This window comes from Periplaneta americana, chromosome 2 (genome assembly GCF_040183065.1).
Source record: "Periplaneta americana isolate PAMFEO1 chromosome 2, P.americana_PAMFEO1_priV1, whole genome shotgun sequence".
NCBI classification, from domain to species: Eukaryota; Metazoa; Arthropoda; class Insecta; order Blattodea; family Blattidae; genus Periplaneta; species Periplaneta americana.
In genome coordinates, this window is record NC_091118.1 from 29870954 (window position 1) to 29892931 (window position 21978).

Consider the following 21978-nt stretch of genomic DNA (forward strand, 5'->3'; position numbering starts at 1 on the left):
TTCTGATTTGTACTTCAATTGGATCTTCATCTGCCAATCTCCATAGATTGTTATTACTTATTATTACTTACTTACAAATGGCTTTTAAGGAACCTGCAGATTCATTGCCGCCCTGATATAAGCCCGCCATCGGTCGCTATCCTGTGCAAGATTAATCCAGTCTCTATCATCATATCCCACCTGCCTCAAATCCATTTTAGTATTATCCTTCAATCTACGTCTCGGCCTGCCCAAAGGTCTTTTTCCCTCCAGTCTTCCAACTAATACTCTATATGCATTTGTATGTATGTATGTATGTATTTATTAACACTGCAATTGGGTATACACCCGGTGGCAGTGATATATAATATACAATAATTACAATTACATGAAATAAAATAAATAAACGTAAATGAAATAAAATAAAATAAACGTAAATCTTTAAACAGTAAATGCAATAAACCTAGGACTATAAATAAAAACTATTCTATAATAACTCCTACGATAAGCAAAAGTAAATCTAACATATAAGTACGTCCTTTTCACCCAATTATTACCAATTTAAATAATTACATATCACCTTAATTAATTACATACCAACTTAATTACATATCATCTTAATTAATTACATATCACCTTAATTTATTTACATATCAACTAAATTACATATCTTAATTAATTACATATCACCTTAATTTATTTACATATCAACTAAATTACATATCATCTTAATTAATTGCATATCAACTTAATTATATATCAACTCAATTAGTTTCATGACACAACTTAAATAATTACACTGCACCTCCAATTATATTTTCAGTCTAATCTTCTCAACCTTTCCTTAAATGTATTGATTTTAAGAGGACCAACCTGAAAGATTGCTGCAGGTAAGCTGTTCCAGTCTACTGCACTATTGTGCGGTTTCTGGATTCGCCCATACCTGCTACATGCCCTGTCCATCTCAAATGTCTGGATTATGTTCCTAATTATGTCAGGTGAAGAATACAATGCATGCAGTTCTGCGTTGTGTAACTTTCTCCATTCTCCTGTAACTTCATCCCTCTTAGCCCCAAATATTTTTCTAACCTTATTCTCAACACTCTTAATCTCTGTTTCACAACCATACAGAACAACCGGTAATATAACTGTTTTATAAATTATAACGTTCAGATTTTTTGAAAGCAGACTAGACGATAAAAGCTTCTCAACCGAATAATAACAGGCATTTGCCACATTGATTCTGCGTTTAATTACCTCCCGAGTGTCATTTATATTTTCCAATTACCAAATAATAGTCACAATTACAGTCGAATGTCTACTATACTAGTATGTCTTCGTTTATCTATCAAGATGTGATCTATTTGGTTGTGTGTTAATTCATCTGGAGAAGTCATTGAAGAGCTTGGGATAGGACATTCGTTAGGAAACCGAGGGAGCCTATTGAAAGACAAGCATTAGAGTGGAATCCCTAACTCTGACATTACTTCTAAAAAATTTTTAATTCGTTCAGAGACAGGATGTCACTCCAATAAGCTTTTATGTGCATAATTCATCAGCATACCCACACTTTCTCTGTGTATATCTTCATCTGCGACTCCAGAGTAAAGCAGTGTATAACCTTCTTTTGTAGTCAGAGATTCAAAATCTTTCCATCGAATTTCACTCAGTCCCAATATCTTTAGGTTATATCTTCTCATCTCGGCTATAATTTGTTTCAATTTTCCAACTTCTTTCATTGTTCGCGTCCCGCGCTGTGGCGTCACGGTCTAAAGCATCCTGCCTAGGACTCGCGTTATGGAATGCGCGCTGGTTCGAGTCCTCATGGGGGAAGAAATTTTCTCATGAAATTTCGGCCAGTGTATGGGACCGGTGCCCACCCAGCATCGTGATGCACTTGGGGAGCTACAATAGGTAGCGAAATCCGGTTGCGAATACCAGCTATAACGGCTGGGGGGATCATCGTGCTAATCACACGATACCTCCATTCTGGTTGGATGATCGTCCACCTCTGCTTCGGCATGTGGGCGTGAGGCCCTTCACGGGCTGTAGCGCCACGAATTATTATTATTATTATTATTATTATTATTATTATTCATTGTTCGCAAATTCCAAAATCCTATTTTCGTGTCCTTTTTCATGCCAAGTAGTACCATTTTGTCCGTCCGGCTTTCTCTCATATCGGTTATTTTAATCATCTTTAATTTAAGGGAATGTGGGTGATTGTCCCTAATTCCCCGAGTATCCTGGCAGGGCTGCTACCTTAAGGCCTGGATACCTGTCCGCTTGCTTCATTGCTCTGCAAGCAGTGTTTAGGCATTTCCTCCTAAACACAGTAAGTGTTATGGTTATACCGCCAATACTCGGTCGCCAGAACCTCGTTAGTTGTCAACAGGACCCACCACGAGAAGGTGAGGTTGGCAATTGGGAAAGAGAGGCTATGACTTGCGCTTCATTTCCCCTTGGGCCCCACAACAGATACAGAGAGCATAATAACACAGTTAAATAGAGCAAGGTTTCAGCTACATACAGTTATTTTTCTACGTAGCCACCACCCTTCGTTATGAATTTTTATCAGCGATGAACAACAACCTGCAGGCCGCGCTTGTAAAAATCTGAACCAGCAGAGGCAAGCCACTTCGTTACAGCTGCGATGACAACATCCTTGTCTGGAAAATGTTACTGCCCACGCAGTCCATCTTTCATAGGCTCAAAGTATACATTTTTCGTTTATTCATTTTTTTTAACTTATACGATCATATTTTAAACACTATACACTCTAAATAAATTTTTCTCGAAATTAGGTTTGCCGTGAAAATGTAAGAACACGAACATATAATGCATATTAATTGTTAAGATGTGGTCCACTTTGAAATTTGTGAAAATATTAAGCTGCCCAGGCTTGCCTCCAACAATCTTGTGTCCTTTAAGGGGTTAGGTACAGCTTACAGCAGTAAATTTTTTGGAAATATTCATCATTTTTTTCCTCCATTACTGTATCTTGTATAATAATGATAATTCGTATGTGTAAAACACTGTCCTGCTTATGAAAAATTTTTTTACGATTTAAAAAAAATTATATATATATATTTTTTTTCAAAATGGTAGTAGTTCACTGTCCAGTGATGAAGCGTTTCCCTCATAACTCATAAACTTGTTAACTTTTTCATGTTCTCTCGCTTTTATTTTATTGCTGAAACTCATGTTTACAATATCATGCTCTTTCAGCTACATTCCTTAATAAATAATATATTTTTTTTATTTTGTGTTAGAAGAAAATACTGATATTTGACCATTGTTTAATGAATTTATTTTTTTATCAGAGAATCTATCAAAGGTAGAGAAGTGATCTTGCATCATATTGTAGATATGACATGCATAAATGCACACAAAAAATTTCATCACAGAATGTTGGATAGTTTTTGAGTTATGTGGGAAATGCTTCGCCACTGCACAGTGAACTGAATTTTGAAAAAAAAAAAAAAAAAATGTAAATAATTTTTTTGAATCATAAATATATATATATATATATATATATATATTTATATTTATATAGCAGGACAAGATACAGTAATGGAGGAAAAAAAATGTTGAATATTTCCAAAATTTTACAAACACCAAGCATAGTCGTCTCGACGCCTAGTCTTCACAAAATACTAACTAGCAGCGATTTTTCACCGGTGATTAGAAAATCACTTTCACTCCAGTGAGTGAACTGTTCATTAACCAATGAAACGGTGATCAAGCGGTGATTTATTCATTGCAGCAGAAACAACTTAACGAATCACTATTTCCTCAGTGATTTCAACATACAGGTCAGTGTCTTACATTCAGTGAGCTCTATACTACATTGGAGGCACAACTCATTGCATTAAAAGCGTGACTCGAATTCTGAGCGCCTGAGCGTATTGCTTTCTCTTTCTAATATATTGTTGTCCTTGTCTCTCTTGCAGTGAATGCTATCGTACACAATAACGGAATTCTTATTGCTCACTGCGCATGTGTGACATCAACCTCACGAAAGACTCATTGAAACCAACGAGTTAGAAAGAGAAATATATAGAGTGGTCATTGCGCCGCCATGTTTGAAGAAAATTGAACGACCGTCGGTAATGAACTTATGCGCCCAAAACAAAGTGGGCGTGGTGATAACTGACATTAGAATCGTCATCTGTCTTAATTTCGTTTGCATAAATCAGTTAAACTGAAGTGGAAAAAACCTAGTATTTCGTCAAATACGTGCTAGGAACTTAATCTAAGCTTATGTACGCTAAATTTAAAACACTTGAGCTATTCCTAGAAGGAATGCTTAAAAGAATAACCTAAGCAAAATTGTCATGTAGTATGACAAGAAGTCCTAGCAAATATACTGAAGAAAATGTTAATATTCCTAGGTTCTTTTAAATGCGACCTGCAAGACTGCCTATAAAATGAACGAGTATGATTTGGATGATTTTATTAAATTGTTTTCCCAGTCTCTACACGTTGCAAAACTATTTACTATACCATAAGCTATAGAATAAAAGTAGGCCCTATCTATAGTAAACAACCTTTACCTCCAAGCTTGTAACGTGGGTGAAACATGACAAAACAAGCTTTCAGTTTTTTTGTTACAGTAAAGTATAATTATTATCGAAATGTGAACGTGAGGCCAACAGCCGGCTGGTCTGTCTGAGCCTTTCAAGGGCTGTGGCACCACAGATAATTATTAGTATATAATTGAGCACCCACGTACAATAATGGGGTAAGTAGTTACGAAATATATTCATACTTACCCCATTATTGCACGTGGGTGTTCAATTATGTTCTTTCATGTCCTTCCAGTCAAAATACTAACAACAATACGACCTACCCCAGAGTTTTGCGTTATTTTGGATGCGAGTGTCGAAATAAAATTTTAATATTTGATTGCTATTACTAGGTTTGAAACGGAATTGTAGTGGTTTTATCCGTATTTAGTTTAACTTTATTACTAGTGAACCATTTATTTGATTAATCGTTTGTCTTCGAAATAGGCCTACTTCTTATAAGCTACAGCTCATCGTCTTCTTGTATAAGCAGTAAGGACAGAAGGAGCAGAAATAAAGGATGCCGGTGTCGAAATACAGTTTTAATATTGTATTGCTATTTGCTTTGCACTGGATCTGAAACGGAATTGTATTGGTTTTATCCGTATTTAGTTTAAATACATTACCAGTGAACCATTTATTTTGTTTATGCCGGGCGTTGTTACACATTTATGCATGAAAAAAAATGCTGCTAATTAACAAAACTATGGACTTAACTACATAAAATTTACATGAAATATGATATATCAGTTGTCTTTTTCCTTTTGACATTGCAATTATATGCAGCACACACAACAGGCATGTTTTTTCTTCGTTCTTTTTTTGTACTTCTTACCTCCGTTATACAACATTGTAAGCAGACGAATTTTTACAAAGGTGGGCGCTTAGCTCAGATCTGCCGTGTTTCGCGGTGGCACCGCAAAGAGCGCTGTACAGGACAACATGGCCACTCTATAGTCTTCTCTTTCTAACTCGTTGATTGAAACACATTAGTTAGAAAGAGAGAACAATACCCTCACCAACATGGCGTCTACAGTCACGTTTTCAGACAGGAGAGAGCATTGCGGTGGTGCCTCCCGTTTAGAATAGAGCTCACTGCTTACATTGCGATCTTCTGCCACCTGTTGAGCAATTTTTGAACTTCTTGACATTACATGGATTTTTGTTCTTTGTAAGCTTGTAATGATTTGTGATGAAAGAAAATATTGAAATTTCAGTGCTGAGTTGAACAACTTAGTGATATGGCATAACTTTCTTTGGTAGATTTTTAAGAACTAGGTCACTTTCAACATAAAAATAGTTCGATAGTTAGCTAGATTATTCTAATGCACTGTTATAGCCCTTCCTCCCCGACTTGTTTCAAATATAACACTCTAGAGGTCCATGACGCAATACCAGAGAAATGACCATTTCTCTATTAATTCGTTCTGTACCTCTTTCTTGTTATGTTGGTAATTAGCGGATTAGCGGGGCTTTAAAAATGTTATGGTGGCTTACCAGTGAGGTAAAAATTTCACTAGTCAGCTTAGTGAAATTACAGAAGCACAATTAAAAAATCGTATTTTTTTTTCATTCAAGAAAAAATTAATTAGCCCTAGTAACAAGAAAATGGTCACCGGCGTAGCTCAGGCAGTAGCGCGTTTGCTTGCTGGTCCGGAATTGCGCTCGGATGTGGGTTCGATTCCCGCTTGGACTGATTCTCAGATATTTCAACCGTAAGGCGAATGTCAGGTAACCTATGGCGAATCCTCAACCTCATCTCGCCAAATACCATCTCATCACCAATTCCATCGATACTAAATAACCACCAAGTAGTTGATACGACGTCGTTAAATAACCAAAAGAAGGGGGGCTAAAACAGTGCATTAGAATATGCTGGCAAGCATCAAACGATTTATATTTTGAAAGTATTTGTAACTGCACACTAAAGCCACTTGTTTATCATTATATAGAGGCCTATATCACAGAAGCCAGTTAAGCTAAATAACTTTTTTCCTTCTTAGACGTAGCTTTCCTGGAGAATTACCACTATAATATTACCGTATGTTGTAGTAGTTTAACCTTACTATAACTGTGGAATGTGTGAGGGAGAGGCTATAATTATTAAGGTTGATGTAACAATGCAGGTCTACAAATATCACTTCGTTCAATCACACTTACCACTTTATCACCTTTATTATATACTAGCCGTACCAGTGCGCTCCGCTGCACCCGTTAGAAATAAATATAAAGTAATTACATAATTAAAATAGGACGTTTGATCCAGGGAACATTCGTGTTTAATAGAAGGATAAATCGTTTAATATGTTACTTAATTTAAATTATATTTAAATAATTGAAATGGAATCATTTTGGTCCAGAGACCACTCATTTGGTGTAATGACAATTCCTTTAACATGTTTCTTAATTTTTATTACATGCATCCATAGTTCAATGAACATTGACATCATTTACATTTAATGTGTATACTTTATTTTACTTGTTATATGTTTCCATTCAATTATGGTAATAACTTAATTTTAACTCTTGTTTTCTACGTATTCAGTAAATGGCGCTTGGCCCACTATGGTTCTGAACCCTTCAAATAACTTAAATAATTTAAATTATATATTATATTATATTATATTATATTATATTATATTATATTATATTATATTATATTATATTATATTATATAAAAAGTGTGTTGATAACGGATGTACCCCGATAAGTACGTTTTCAATTTGTTATGGGGGCTCCTGAATCTAAGGAGGAACAAATTTTATTTTACAACAGGGCAACATAATCTGCTTGGCTCATTACCCAAATTTTTTGCATTGCATTTAATGCATATGTATTTTAACTCGATTCAATTGAGCATAGTTAAAATTTGGATTATAAAATAATGAAATGCTAAGCTAACATATTATTACTGCATACTAAATCAATACACTCTCGTTGTTCGTTAATTTTCCGAGATAAACATTATTTTAAGAAATACAGGAAACGAATACACAGAATAGCCTATCAAGTTTTCTGTGCATAAGAAGCTATTTTAATCTTACCTGTCCTCAATTCACTCAGAAGTTACTGTAATAACATTATAGCATTATGTCCATACAGATAAACTATACTTTCCAATGGTGAAATAATAATTAATTATACAAATCGGTTAATTTAGCTTCCGATATTGCTTCATACAAACACAGAAACATTTTCTGTAGGCTATGATTCATAGCTTTCGATTGTTGTTGACCAAGGCCCCTTATAGACGAAGTCATTTGTTTATTTCATTACACGGCCTTAGATGGCAGTTATTTTAATTTTAAAACTCATTTATCTCATTAAATATCAGTCCTATCAAAATTTTTCAAAGAATAAAACTTATCGGAAATGATTTTTAAAGCAATTTTTGTTATGTAACATTTTTCATAAAAATCAATAATAAGCGAGATATTTCGATTTATTTAATTCAGGCCCCCTTATAACCCCCTTTTTAAATAATGTATTTTAAATGCCATATAGCCTATAATCTAAGTTACAACGAACTTAATTTATATTCCAATTTTCATCGAAATCCGTTCAGCCATTATCGCGTGAAAAGGTAACAAACATACAGACAGACAGACAGACAGACAGACAGACAGACAGACATACAAACAAAAATTTCAAAAAAGCGATTTTCGGTTTCAGGGTGGTTAATTATATCTGTTAGGACCAATTATTTTTGGAAAATCGAAAATTACCAGAAAAATTTCGGTTACAGATTTATTATTACTATAGATGAGCCAAATGAAAATTACATAATACCGGTATTTAAGTTAAATATTCTTATTTTTAAATTCCGCAAATAATCTCAACTAAAGTGATTTCATCATAATATATTTTTTCAGAGTTCCGTTTTTTCTCTGCACTGTCAGTGCACCCATAATATCTTATTCCTTTCATTATTTTAACACTAATGCATCTACGATCATAATCACATTCACTAATAATTCAAAACAGTTGACTACTCGCACTTCGTATAGTGAGAAATCACTCCCAGTCACACCGGTCTCTCATCACTGATAACTATAAATCACAGTTAATCACTAAATCACTGATTAAAGTCAGCGTAAGCCAACATAAGCTGTCACTGCCTCACCGGTATGTGAAAAATCACATTTCACCCCATCTCAATAACAGATCAAGCATAAGCGTCGCGGCGCCGTATTAATAAACAGTTATTAAGAAACAAAGTAACTACAATTAAACAGTGAAATCGATTAGGTGGGCCGATCCCGGCGGTACTGCAATACCGGGCCAACCCGTGACAGAGGTGGAGCAAGCCCCTAACACTCCGTCATTTTCCAAAAATCAGTTTAATATTCTGGTCCTGCGATGCAGGACGTATCAGATATTAAGCTGATAAGAACAGATTAAATTTATTTAGATAATACTTGTAAATACAAGAATATGCACAATAATAATAATATAATATGCAGCAGGACAATAATTAAATTGTTCTTTGTCTTTTCTTTTCCGTTTTCAATGTTTTTAGAATAAAACATTATATATCAATAGAACAAATTTTATGTCCTTGACGCACTTCACGATCACTTCACTAACATAGCACATGTCACTGATACTGCCGGTGGCCTGTCACGTGTTCGACATATATGTCCCGACTCCATCGAATTGTGTCCGACACCATGAGCCTCTTCATAATTACGGCGTACGCATGAGAGATGCCCAGGTGACGGAGAGCATTTTCGTTAGCCGGATCGTACCCGCCCAGAGAGCCGATTACAAATGCATCGACCGAAGTGCGGAAACCCTGCCGTTCGAAGTGGGCCGCCAAGTTCTGGTATTTTTTAATTTTAGTGTTTCTGGCAATTTCGAAAGCCGTATAACGGTTTTCGAAAGGAATGGTGACGTCTAGAATGAATACCGTCCTCTCGTCCCTGTCGACAACAACAAGATCCGGTCTCTCCGAACCCTCGTAGTTGGGCAGGGGCTGGTTGGAGTAAATCTCCTTCGAGCCTGACTTGTTCATGGCCCGGGTGAGGCGGTCTAGGACGGCGTTGTGCCTGCGGGTCATGGTGACAAGATGAGGGGGACAGTGATTCAGGACGTGAGGAAGGGTTTCATTGGCGGCTCCACATCGACGACAGCGTTTGTCGCCACCACCAAATCTTCGGCATCCATTCAGTGGAACCACACCCAGACGAGCTCGATGGATGAATCTCCATTCAGCAAACCTGGTGTAGTTTCCACCCCTCATGAAGTGGTTGGATGCAGAGGCTAAGGTGGTGACGTCACTTACCTTTCCCTGGTCGGGTTTGGCTAGGAGTCGGGACAGATAGAAGTGTCGAACACCGTCCTTCAGAACGCCTTCTGCCTGCTGCCGATGGAGGTTGACGCCGTGGAGTTGGAGGACGAGGTCTTGGTCCTGCGACGTCCAGCACACGTCGAGTTTCGAGCGGAGGCGCCTCGTCGCTGAGCGAAGTCTCGTCCAGGTGGACGAGATGTCCCCGCTGTCTCGCTGGAAGTCCCCCTCCGTGGCGCCCGTCAGGAATGCTGCTATCTCCTTTGTTGTTGGGTTGTGCAGCAGCTTCTTCCTGACGACCTCCTCCAGGGACGCCCTCGCCAGGCGCGCTGTGGTGACGTCGAGACTCGTCAGGAGACGCAGCCCGTGTACTGCCTGGGACACATCCGCTATGACGTTCGTGGGGAGCAGATTCATTCCTCCCCACTGATGACGGAAATACAGCACCTCGGCGCTGGCCCTCTGGGGCAGGTGCAGCCACTTCTTGCCAAGTTGTTTTAGCTTGTTGTCTAGCTGCGTAAGTGGCTTCTTCGGCACTGCCCCGGCTTTCAGGTGGAAGGCCAGCCTCGACAGCACGTAGGTGTTCACGGCGTCGAGTTTCTGCCAAGGTGCGAGCAGCGACCTGTCGATCTTGTCGAGGTCGCTGAGAAGTGAGCGGATGGTGTCCCCGGCAGATGGCTGCTTCTGGAATCCCGTTGGGACCCCCAGGTGTTCATAGACCCCGCTCTCGTCCAGGTCTTCCATTGGCTCTCCCCGAATCGTGAAGACTGTGCGTCGCGCAGCGTGCTTCTTACCGTCGACGTGGAGTGAAGCACACTTCCGGACGTTGAAGTCCAGACCCGCCCACTGAGCCATCGTGGCGGTCACGTCCAACATGTTCTGCAGTCCAGCGGCCCACGATGATAGGATGGCAATGTCGTCGGCGTAGGCGAGGACTGAGAATTCCTCGCCGTGCAGAACGTAGCCCATGTTGAGCTGGGTGACCGCCCGGATGATCGACTCCATCACGATGTTGAATACTATTGGGCTCAGTGGGCAGCCCTGCTTCACTCCTGAAGCAACTTCCACGTCGTCGGTCAGGCCCTCGGAGCTTCTGATGTTGGTGGTGCTGCCGTCGTAAAGTTTCTGCACGACTCGGATCGAATCTTCCCCCAGGCCAATCCAGCGGAGGCAGTCCCAGATGGTGGAGTGTGGGACTGAGCAGAAGGCGTTTTGCAGGTCGAGCCAGGCGACTGCAATTTCTGCTCGGTTGCGCCTCGCGTTCTGGATGGCTGTTTGAAGCACAAAGTTGTGCTCAATACAGTTCTCGTAGGGCATAAAGCCCTTCTGCGCTGGGGAGATCCGGTCGTGCCGACGGCACCACTCCGTGAGCCTTGCTGCGATGCACGACGCATGGAGCTTGCCCACCGTGTTGGAGAGTGCGATGGGGCGCCAATTCGAGATATCCTCCTCCGCCCCCTTCTTGTGAAGTAAAATGGTGGTCGACCGCTTCCAGTCCGCCGGGATGTGGTCGAGGCGGCGGACTGCGTTGAATAGGGCGGAGATAATATGGCACCCGGGGTAGAATCGGCGCCAGGCTCCGTACCGTAGGTTGTCAGATCCGGGTGCGGTGTCTTGACATCTGCGGAGCCGGTTCCAGGCTTCCTCCGGGGTGAACGGTGGGCTCAGCGGGTCCTTGTCTTCGGGGGAGTCGAGGATCGGCAGCTGTGCAGGGGCGGGCAGCTCCTCGCGATCACGACGCCTAAATACTGCCGAGAAGTGATCATGTAGCTCCGCTTTCTGCTGCTGACAGTAAGGCGATTTGCTGGCAGTGATCTCGCGGAATGCCCGTCCCCGGTTGCGTCGATACAACCGCTGGATCCTCGATGCCGATGCTGGGTCGTATGCTTCTCCTGATTGTCTCCGACGTCGTCGTCTCCTCGGGTCCGTGCGTTGGCGGTGTGGTGCCGGTTCCTCGGTGTCGCGTTGTTGCTGGGGTCCCACGTTCTGCTCCTGCACCTCGGCGATGAGAGCGGCTAGAAGAGTTTCTAACCCCTCTGCCGCGTCCACAGAGTCGAGGCGCGAGACCCATTGCTGCTGCGCGGGTGCAATCTGTGCCCGAGCGGTGGACTCGGTAGACTCTCCGGTCTCGGGGGCTGCGGCGGTGGCTTCCGAGTCCTGGGCGCTGGGCTCGGCGGTAGTCGCAGAGGATTCCGATGCTTGCACTGGCTCATCACAGGTTTGTGCATCGGAACATGCGACGCCGCTGAGCTGGTGACCGGAGGTGCTCGGGGCAGAGTCGCAGCAGTCGTTGGCAACATTCGCGGACTCACCGGCACCACCCCTGTTGGATTCCGCGACCGCAGCATCGCTTCCCTCGGCGGGGCTTGCAGCAATGCTGTCCTCTTGTTTAGACGTCCTCGCTGGTGTTCTGCGGTGTCCAAGAGGTATCCGCCGGATGGGCAGCGATGCCACGTCAACAGGATCGAGCTAGCAGCAGACGCCTCGGCGCAGGCAGGCGACTTGTTGATGTGCACCTTGGCGCATTTCAGCTGCTCGAACTCCCTGTTGCATCCAACGCAGCGGAAGGAGAGGCGCATCTGGTGTTCCTTTTTCAAGTGCCTGGCGAGGCCGTTGTGGTCCCTGTAGTTCCTCGGCACAGGCAAAAGGTGGTCGCAGCGGCACATCCAGCAGTACGTTTGTGTGATCCACTTCCCGGTCGGCCATGATGAGGTTGGTGGCGGTAGCAAAATTAAGCTGATAAGAACAGATACTACACTTTGATCTTAGCCAAAAGGCCGAGAAGCGATAACAAACGACGAAAAAATCGAAAAATAAAAAAAATCGAAGGAGAATTGGGAGGAAAATTTAAAAAGGTACGCAAACGCGTCCTTGCAAGGGGTTGGGGGCTGTACAAAACTAAATATGTGAGCTCCAAGCCTGTTGGCCACTAATCTCACTCCGGGTTACGCTGCTCCCCTGAAGGAGCTCTAGAAAATTTTGAAGGGGAAGCCGAAATTGGACGTAACCTCTTAGGTACCACATACGCGAGGGGGGCTGAGATTGATCAATTGATCACGGAACGGGGCGAGGAGGAGTTGGCTGGTGTTTGCCGTTAGGATGGCAAGACGCCGTCTTCTGTTGTCCGATGACAAAGCAGGTGAAGGCCGTCGGAAGAAGCGCCGTGAAATCTAAGCTGCAATTTGCGACTTATTGAGTGACCTCGTATGTTTAATAGACTATTATTATAAACAGCCGATGTCCGTCGCGACGCTTTTCAAGAAAAAACGACGCCTTTCACATGCGGTTTACCTACACAGTCCCTTGAGCTCATACAATAAAGATTTACACGGGTATAATCAAGCAAGACGTTCTTAGCGGTTCTACTTACGTTTCCTGCGCATACAGAGTGCGCAGAATACTTATATTTGGATATCAAATGTAATTAATGACAAAAGGCAATACTTCTAATGGTACGGGTGCATATTATATGTACCTGCCATCTAGCGGCAGCGGTAGGCGTTACATATGACAGAGACGATTGGGTTAGAGTTGCGTCATACACAGATGTCTCGCGTTTCGTTGCTCCCAGCTGTTTACATAATATGTGTTGCTATGGTAACCGAGGCTGTAAAAGGAATAAAAGAAAAGACTCATATTATTATGCAAGCGTCGTTATACGCAACCTTACACTTATCTTCCACTGCTCTTCACGAACTGTGTACCTCTGATTGAGGTTCTGGCTGATCTGTACATCTATAACCAGGCAGTACACCTCACTTGACGATGTATATCAGAGGAAGAACAATTGTTGGTATGCATCTGAGGTCTGATTAGTGTAATAATATCGGCGATGTATACATTGGAAGGGGGAAAGGAATTGGTCACACTACCCCATTATCTCCTGGCCTAGTTGCCTCATAAGTGGTGCCATGTTGGTATCATTTGTGGTGACGACCTGTCTTCGGACACTGGCTAAACAACCACAACATGAACTGTAAAAATCGTATGGATATTTTGTAGTAAACTGTAATAGCTTTTGAAACGTTATATAATTTGCGATTGCCCGAAGAATTACATTTTGTTCCGATATAGTTATTTTTAATCCAACATTCATATCTTTAACGTTTTCAGTTTTTGTATCAGCCGCCACTGATATTGAATTAACGTTGTGATAATGGAGTGGTCTTCATAATATGGTACGGTACTTCATTAAATATATTTTTTCCGCTATGATGCAAGTTTAAACAAGAATTTTGTCCGGAATTATTTTCACTTTTATTGCATACTTAACAGTCCAAACTTCTACCAACAGGAACATGGCCAAAGCCGCCCTATAATAATGAAATCACCTACAAGAATGCCGCGAGAGATCCCCTCATATATATATAAGTATATTTTATCTGTAGATTCTCTCAATACGCAATGTTTGCTATTTTATATATCCGAGAACCGTTTTTCTGTTTAGCTGAGAAGACAAGTCAGTTATGTACGTAGGTCTACTCGGGTTAGTGAATAAAATATCCGATTTCTCTGGACTGCGTTACGAACAATGTCAATTACAAGTCTTGTCAATAAAGTGAAATCCTGCCTCTGATCTGTCGTACTGGGAACTATATAAGTAAGTTATTTCAAGACCAAATCAAATTCCTCATTTAGCAAACAAATTAATTTTAGAAAACAATTACAATTTAACATTTGGTTCTAATGAAACGAAAATTGTTTAGGTAATTGAATTTACAGGCAAACGTTAAACAAACTTCAAATTAAGATTCGTGTCATTATTATTATTATTATTATTATTATTATTATTATTATTATTATTATTATCATTATTATTATTATTATTATTATTATTATTATTATTATTATTACACGATTTAAGATGTGATCATATCGCGTGTTTAGAATCTGTGGGTAGGCCTATGCCAATATCTTCTATGACACATCAATAAATTTAAGGTGCATATACACTTAACGAACGAATGATGAAACGAAACTTCGTTGTTCGTTCGCTGTTTGGAGTAACGTACAAATCATCAGCAAATGGTCAGAAAACATTCACGTTCGCTGATTATCCGCAATAATGACAGACGAAAATATAATTATAGCAAGTGCAGCCGTTGTTATTATAGGCAGTGTAATAAAAAGAAAGTTAAAAAACAAAAGGCGATGGTGGCAGACGCCACTCTACGAAAGTCGCAATCAATATAGAGGCACTGACTTGCTTCGTGATTTACGTCGAATGGAATCGGGATAGTTTCACAACTTCTGTCAGAAACAGACTTCGAAATATTATTGTGCAAACTGCAAAATAGGGCCAGAAATTTCCAAGAAAGGCACAGGCTGGCGAGAAGCAATATCTATTCAAGAAAGGCTAGCATTAACACTTCGATATCTCGCTACAAGTTTAATGTATTTATTCGAAGTGTCGAAACAACTGATTACCAGGATTGTTCCAGAAGTATGTACAGCTATAATTGAGGAACTGGAAGATTTTATTAAGGTACGACTGCAAGACAGGGGAAAGTTTGAATATACGGATACCTCACTGACAATAATTATCTTAAAATACTAAAAAGAGAGATTTGTCTATGTTTGTCGAATGTGCATCATGTTTATGAAAAGGCACTTTTCAGTGCCAATAATTTATTTTGTGTGTACAAGGTTGAAACATTGTTTCTTCTGGGCGTGAATTTGTCCAAAAGGAACGACATATGTTTATACGCGAACCAAGTTGACTCGTACACTTCATAACTCACCATTTCAGATCTGTCTTTCCCTCCGGAATGATGTCAGTAGGGACTCAATTTTCTTTTTGACTTCTGCTCCCTACAATAAACAACAAATATGTATCCACTGAAAATAAATAAACAAAAATAATTTTCAAATTTTGCACGTGTTTGACTCGCCTACTTTACAGCTGAACATCTTTCCAATAGCTTCCCAAACATCATGTTTCCTTACTGAATTGTGGTAAGTAGGATGCTTGGGTTTCCATAAAGTTTCCTGCTCCCTAAGATTTATAACAGCGTCTTCCATCCACTCCAGTTTCGACATCCTGTTGGTGAAATTGAACTAAGCGCTGCGTTCTGCTACGAACTACAAACTATACTAGGGGCAGAAGAAATAGGCGGGTATGGCGAACCCCTCATTCACTACCCCGACTCCTATACCTCTCAGAACCTGCTGGATGTATGATCCTGTCCCAAATAACTTACTCCTCCATTCACATGTTTTTCACTATAGGAAAACTTAAAGGAACAAATAAAATAATAACGTGATTTCTAGAAATTACAAATACCTGATTTACTGATTATTGTTGTCTTGTTTAGTCAACTGTTCGAACACAGGTCTGAAACCCATAAGTGACAACAATAAGGCATCACTCATGAGGTAACTAAACCAGAAGATAATGGGTTATGGTGGCCAGTTTTGCTTCCCTCTCCATTGCATACATCGCTGAATAGTAACATATTACACTAATCAGACTTTAGATGATATTTTTATCATTTATAATATTTCGCAAGTTAGCCATTTCACAAATGTAATGTAAACCTACTTCGAGAAATCAGATATTTAGCATTAGGCCCACACACATGTTCTCAGAATATTTTATTAAAATAGTAAATACTAAATATACAGTTATGAACTTTGTGAATCATGAGAAAATTGAAAATTAAAGTGAAAAAAAATAATATATTTTTACTGTGTATAGAAAATGTACACGTTATTATAATATGAAGGAATTTCGTAATAAAAAATATTTGTGCAATAGAAGCACACTTAAGAATGGCTTAGCTTAACAAAACAAATAACACAATAAGTATGACTAAGAAAAATCGTTCTGCACAAATTCTCTGAAACGATCGTAAAGACTACACGCCTTGGCAGTGGCTGTGTGCGACCTCACAATCTTTATGTTCTTTCAAGAAAAAGTAAGCTTGATAAATAACGCTTTTAGTATGGCTTCTGATAACAGGGCTCAACTGAGACATGATAGCAATTACTTGGATGATTAGTATTTAAAATACTGTTTATTATTATATGTGAATAAGCTTAGTATCACAGACGAGCACTTGTCAACAACTAGCATTCGAACGCAGCAACAGGAAGGTCTCTTTGTTCAGGCCATAAACCGCTAGAGAAAATGTGGAGTGAGTAGTTTCTACACAAGACCAAAAACCCGCCTATTTCTTCTGCCTTTACTATAGTGGCAAATCCCGTCCAAAACGAATACCAATCAGTGGCATAGCGTCAATGTAAGCTAAAAAGCTCAGCTTCCCCAGTTAATAATAATTTCATAATAAACCTGCAGTTTATGGAGAAAATTACTTATTAATTTTAATAGAATTTATATTTACGCGTTAAATATTGTGATGCGGCAGCTCAGGTTGATTTGTGATGCAGCAGTAAACAAGAAGCCTGCACACGCCAGCTTCCAAGCAGACTGGTTTCTTCTGTGTAATCCACCCCGCAGATTTTCCATCCCTTTCTAACTAAACTACCCTAGTGGCAAGGCTCGCAAGAAGCTAGCTTTAACATTTAAAATAAGTAGTTTCCGAGTTATCCCTTTTCGTCAGTTGTGTTCAGTTGAAGTGTCAGTGTGCACTGTGGCTGATATAATAAATAATGAGCGAAATAACAGTTCCTGACACCAATTTACTTGAATTTTTAGGACAATTGTATTATCAAGACTGACTTAGGAACAAAAGTGTGATTTAAAAAACAAATGACCGACTCCCTTGCTGTCAATGAAGGACACAACCAAAAGACAGACGCATACTTACGTAATGATACTAATATTGTGATTTCTCTAAGTATGACAGGGAGTCAGCGAATGTTATACGTATACGTGTCTATTTGTTAAGAGATATGTGTAAACCGTGAAATCATATTTTATTACGTATCATTTGAGGTCATGCCTTATTGGTGTTACTTACGATGTTCCAACCAATCTTCGACTGCTGACTTGACATTGACTACTATTTATTTATTTTTTATTTTTAAATTTATTTGACAATTTTTGTACATTAGTACTATCAATTGTGCTTAAATAATTAACGTTACAATAATATGAGACTTGTGGAGAGGGTGACGTCCATTAACGTTCCTCAAAGCATCAACAAATCAGTGTGCCTTTTCCTCTTGAGGCGACGATCAGGCCGTGCAGGGGGCAGGTTCCGAGGAATCTGGTTGATTAAGTTGTTAGAATGTGTTGACAATGTTGCAAATAAGCGTGTGTAGGAAGAATGAATTACAGTCTCTATTTTGGCTAGGTCTAGATCTGAATGAAGTGTTTCATTTCTTACGTACCATGGTGCTCCAGTGATTATCCTTAGTGCCCGATTTTGGAATGTTTGAATACGCTTGATTTGGCTTATAGAAGCCGATCCCCATAATGAACATCCATAGAGCCAAATAGGTTTGAGAAGCATTACATATATTAACCTTTTGTTGGAAAGGGAAAGACTAGAGCTGGACTACTATTTATTTTAAGACTATTTTTGTAATACGTTTTCTCATATTGCATGAAAGACAACTTGAGTTAGCTTCCCCTGCTCATAATTTCATGCTACGCCACTGATATCAATTTCCTTTGATGTACCGACAAGCGACGGATTACTTCAAAGGCAAACCAAACGATTGGTTGGTTTGCCTTTGCTGCGACGTACACAAGTTCCGATTTCAATCAGCGAATGCATTCGTTTGTTGTTCGTACGCCAAGTGTGTGCGGACCTTACAGGAACACCACAACGAAGATTTCTCACCAATTCCAATGCCGTAACGCTCCTACTCGTAACACCATACTGCAGTGGGTCACCAAGTGGCGTTTAAAAGGTCCAGTAAGTACGAGATGAGTTTCGTGATCAAAACGTGGTGAAGCAGTAACTGTGAATTGTTATCGGGATATACTCACCAATTTTGTCGTTCCTGAAATGCGCTGTTTAAAAATTCGGAATATGTGGTTCCAACAAGACGGAGCAACCTCCCATACTTGCCGTGAATGTTCCATGCGATGTTTCCAGGACGAATCATCTCTCGATTTAGAGACTTATCATGGCCTCCAAGATCTCCTGACCTTACTGTTCCTGAATTTTATCTATGAGGCACTCTGAAGAACCTGGGGTATTCGATTCAACCAGCTACAACAGAAATTCTAAAGAGAAGAATTCGAGAAAACTCGCTGTGTCCCAGGAAGAACTGCGCAATTTCATTAATATTGTGTGCTTTCCAGGGTAAGAGAATGTCTCAATTGTAATGAAGGCCATTTGAAGGATATTGTTTAAAAAAAAAATAAGCCAATCTGTTTCTATACAATTCTCCCAGACTTTGTGGTCATTTATGTGTTTGTGTAATTTGTGCTAATATTTTATTACAGTAAAACCTGTTCAAGACGGAAGTGACATGGTCCCGATTTTTTTTTTCCGTTATGGACAGGTTTCCGTATTATTGCGGTGTGAAGTTAAAATGCAATATTATATCATTTGTATAACTTAAAAACAAAATGGAATGCCGCAAACTGCAAGAAGTACAAAACATTTCGTTTAACATTGCTAACATTAAATCAGCTTTCTGTCGCTTATTCCAGTAGTGAATCATATTGAAGAAAAATCTCATTTTCTGTTTAATGTTATCGTAACTCACTCATTAAACACTATTAAATCATACTAAATTTAATATCTAACGCTATACTGTAATAGTGTACTGTATATCACTGCACATTATTTAATTTATTGGTCTAGGAGTCATCCATTAGAAGCCTTGAATTCTGACATCTATTTTTTTTGGCAGTTCAAGGGTTTATTTTGCAGAATAGATCCAGAAATTGGCACGGTCTTTGAAAAGGCATGAAAACCTCACTCTCACAGTTCATTTACTTCCACATGACCAGCGGTTTTCTCTTTCCTTTTTATGGAACCATTAATGTCCGCAAGCCACTCACTCATGAGACGGTCTTTATTTTTCACTCACTCATGAGCAGGGAACGGATTTATATGGACTAAAAATATATGAAATATGTAAATATATATGTAGTTATTTTTACCAAAATATGGAATTAAATATGGATTTTTACCAAAATATGGAATTAAATATGGACTTAAAATTATAAAAAAATGACTATGTACGTTAAATATTGGTACATTTTAATCAAACTAAACAAAAAATATAATGGACGTACCTTATCTTCCAATGTAGTTTCAACAAAACACAATTTTTATTGTCTGTTACCATAACAATAGGTTACAAACATTTCTTTCAAGTGCTGAAAAGTGAATCTTCTTCTATTGTCTCTGAGGATAGATTTATACTGACTAAAAGAGCGTTCGACGTCACAAGAAGTAACTGGTACATAATTCAATTTCACAATGTCTGCTGGGGATAAGTCCAAGTTAATCTTCACTGTTGATTCACCACTCATCACAGCAACAACCTTTTGTAGTTCTTCATATCCAGGGTTTTTTGAAAGTACAGTGTCCACCTTAGCTCTTACTGCATCTGCAACTTTACCTCTACCACGATTCAGTTGTTCCACAGTACTATTTATAATTTCAAAACTTTCAGATAGTGAAAGGTGCCTATTTTGGAGACTTTTGAGCGTTTTTATGATGCATGAAAATGTATGCTGAATGTGAGCTAAGTCATTCTTCACACTTATGTCACAGGTAACTGTTTTCGCAGTATCAATTGAGACTGCATCTTCAGAGTCCAATGCAAGGAGAACATTGTTAATAGAGTCTATATGTTCGGCATAATATTCAACTGCTTCTAGCCATGTACCCCATCTAGTTAAAATTGGCTTTGGTGGCGATGGAATTTCAGGGTACATTTCTTTCAACACGTTAACTCTACTGGGAGCTTTGAGAAATACTTTTTTCACTGATGAAATCAACAAATCTACTTTAGGGAAATTGTCTCTGACCACTTCTGCCACACGATGAAATGCATGCGCCACACAAGTAAAATGAGTCAATTTAGGATATACAACAGATAATGCTTGTCCAGCTTTGACCATATAAGGGGCAGCATCGCTAATAAAGAATAACACATTATCGTACATAATACCCTTTGGCCACAGGATACCCATAGCTTCGTTGAACAGTTTAACTATAGTTTTGTTATTGCACTTTTCTAGAACATCACAATGTAAAAGAATTCGTTCAGAATATTGTTCACTTAACAAACCGATAACTACATTACCAACAAGTCTACCTTCTTTGTCGGGAGTCTCATCAATGGAAACCCAAATTGAACTATCTTTAATTTCATCTCTTATCTTCTGTATTGTCTCATCGTAGATGGATGGAGCATACGTCTTCCTAAGTGTTGACTCATCCGGGATTGTATGTTGAGTATATTTTTCAAGGAATTCCCTGAAGACCTTATTCTTTAGTTTGTAGAGAGGAATATCAGCAGAGATGAGAGAACGGCACAGGTCGATGTTAAACTCAGATCTTACATTCGATGTTGTTGGTTGTGTTAAAAACAATTGTCTCTGCTTGGAATTTAGTTGTTTGTTGGCCTGATGTTTACTAGTTGTAATGTGTTGTTGCACCAGGAACTTTTGTGTAGATGATACTGCACACTGACACAAATTACAAAATAATATTTTATTGTCAGTTGATAAACCATCTTCTTTAAATTCTGAAATGTAACTTGTTAGTTTTGATTTTAAATTGACTGAATGACGTACTTTTGGCATATTTACCGTCTTTATAGTATGATTTACAAAACTGAACCTATGTGTACTCTGACTGGCATTTAACTGTTGAGCTGCACAACTGAAGTCTGTTAAAAATTTTAAATTAAATTAATACAGTTTTGTAACTTACTTTCCCATTGTTGATAGGACTGCTAATTTTCAAATAACTCTGATGTTAAAGGGATTACTGAACATGTGTTTAAATCTCTATTGTTGAAATGTATTTTTAAAAGTTAATGGAATTTTGTTTTGTTTTATTGTTAAACCTAATATAATATGGACTGTTTTATATGAAATATGGAAAATATATGGAAATTAACGAAAATATGTACTAAACTCTAAAATATGGAAAAATATGGAAAATAAAAGTAGGATTTTTCAACCCTACACATTGTGAAACATAAAGATAATGCAAAATATAAATTATATTAGCTTTATAAGTAAATATGTATTTACATATA

General features: G+C 39.1%; 1 non-coding gene and 1 pseudogene across 1 annotated transcript; both read right to left on the reverse strand.

Annotated features, from left to right (window-relative positions):
• Nucleotides 1-8790: 8790 nt before the first annotated feature.
• Nucleotides 8791-8977, reverse strand: LOC138695385 (U2 spliceosomal RNA). Its single transcript, XR_011331147.1, has one exon. It is a non-coding gene; the product is annotated as a U2 spliceosomal RNA (small nuclear RNA).
• A 3500-nt stretch (nucleotides 8978-12477) lies between these two features.
• Nucleotides 12478-12623, reverse strand: LOC138695387 (U2 spliceosomal RNA; annotated as a pseudogene).
• Nucleotides 12624-21978: the final 9355 nt, after the last annotated feature.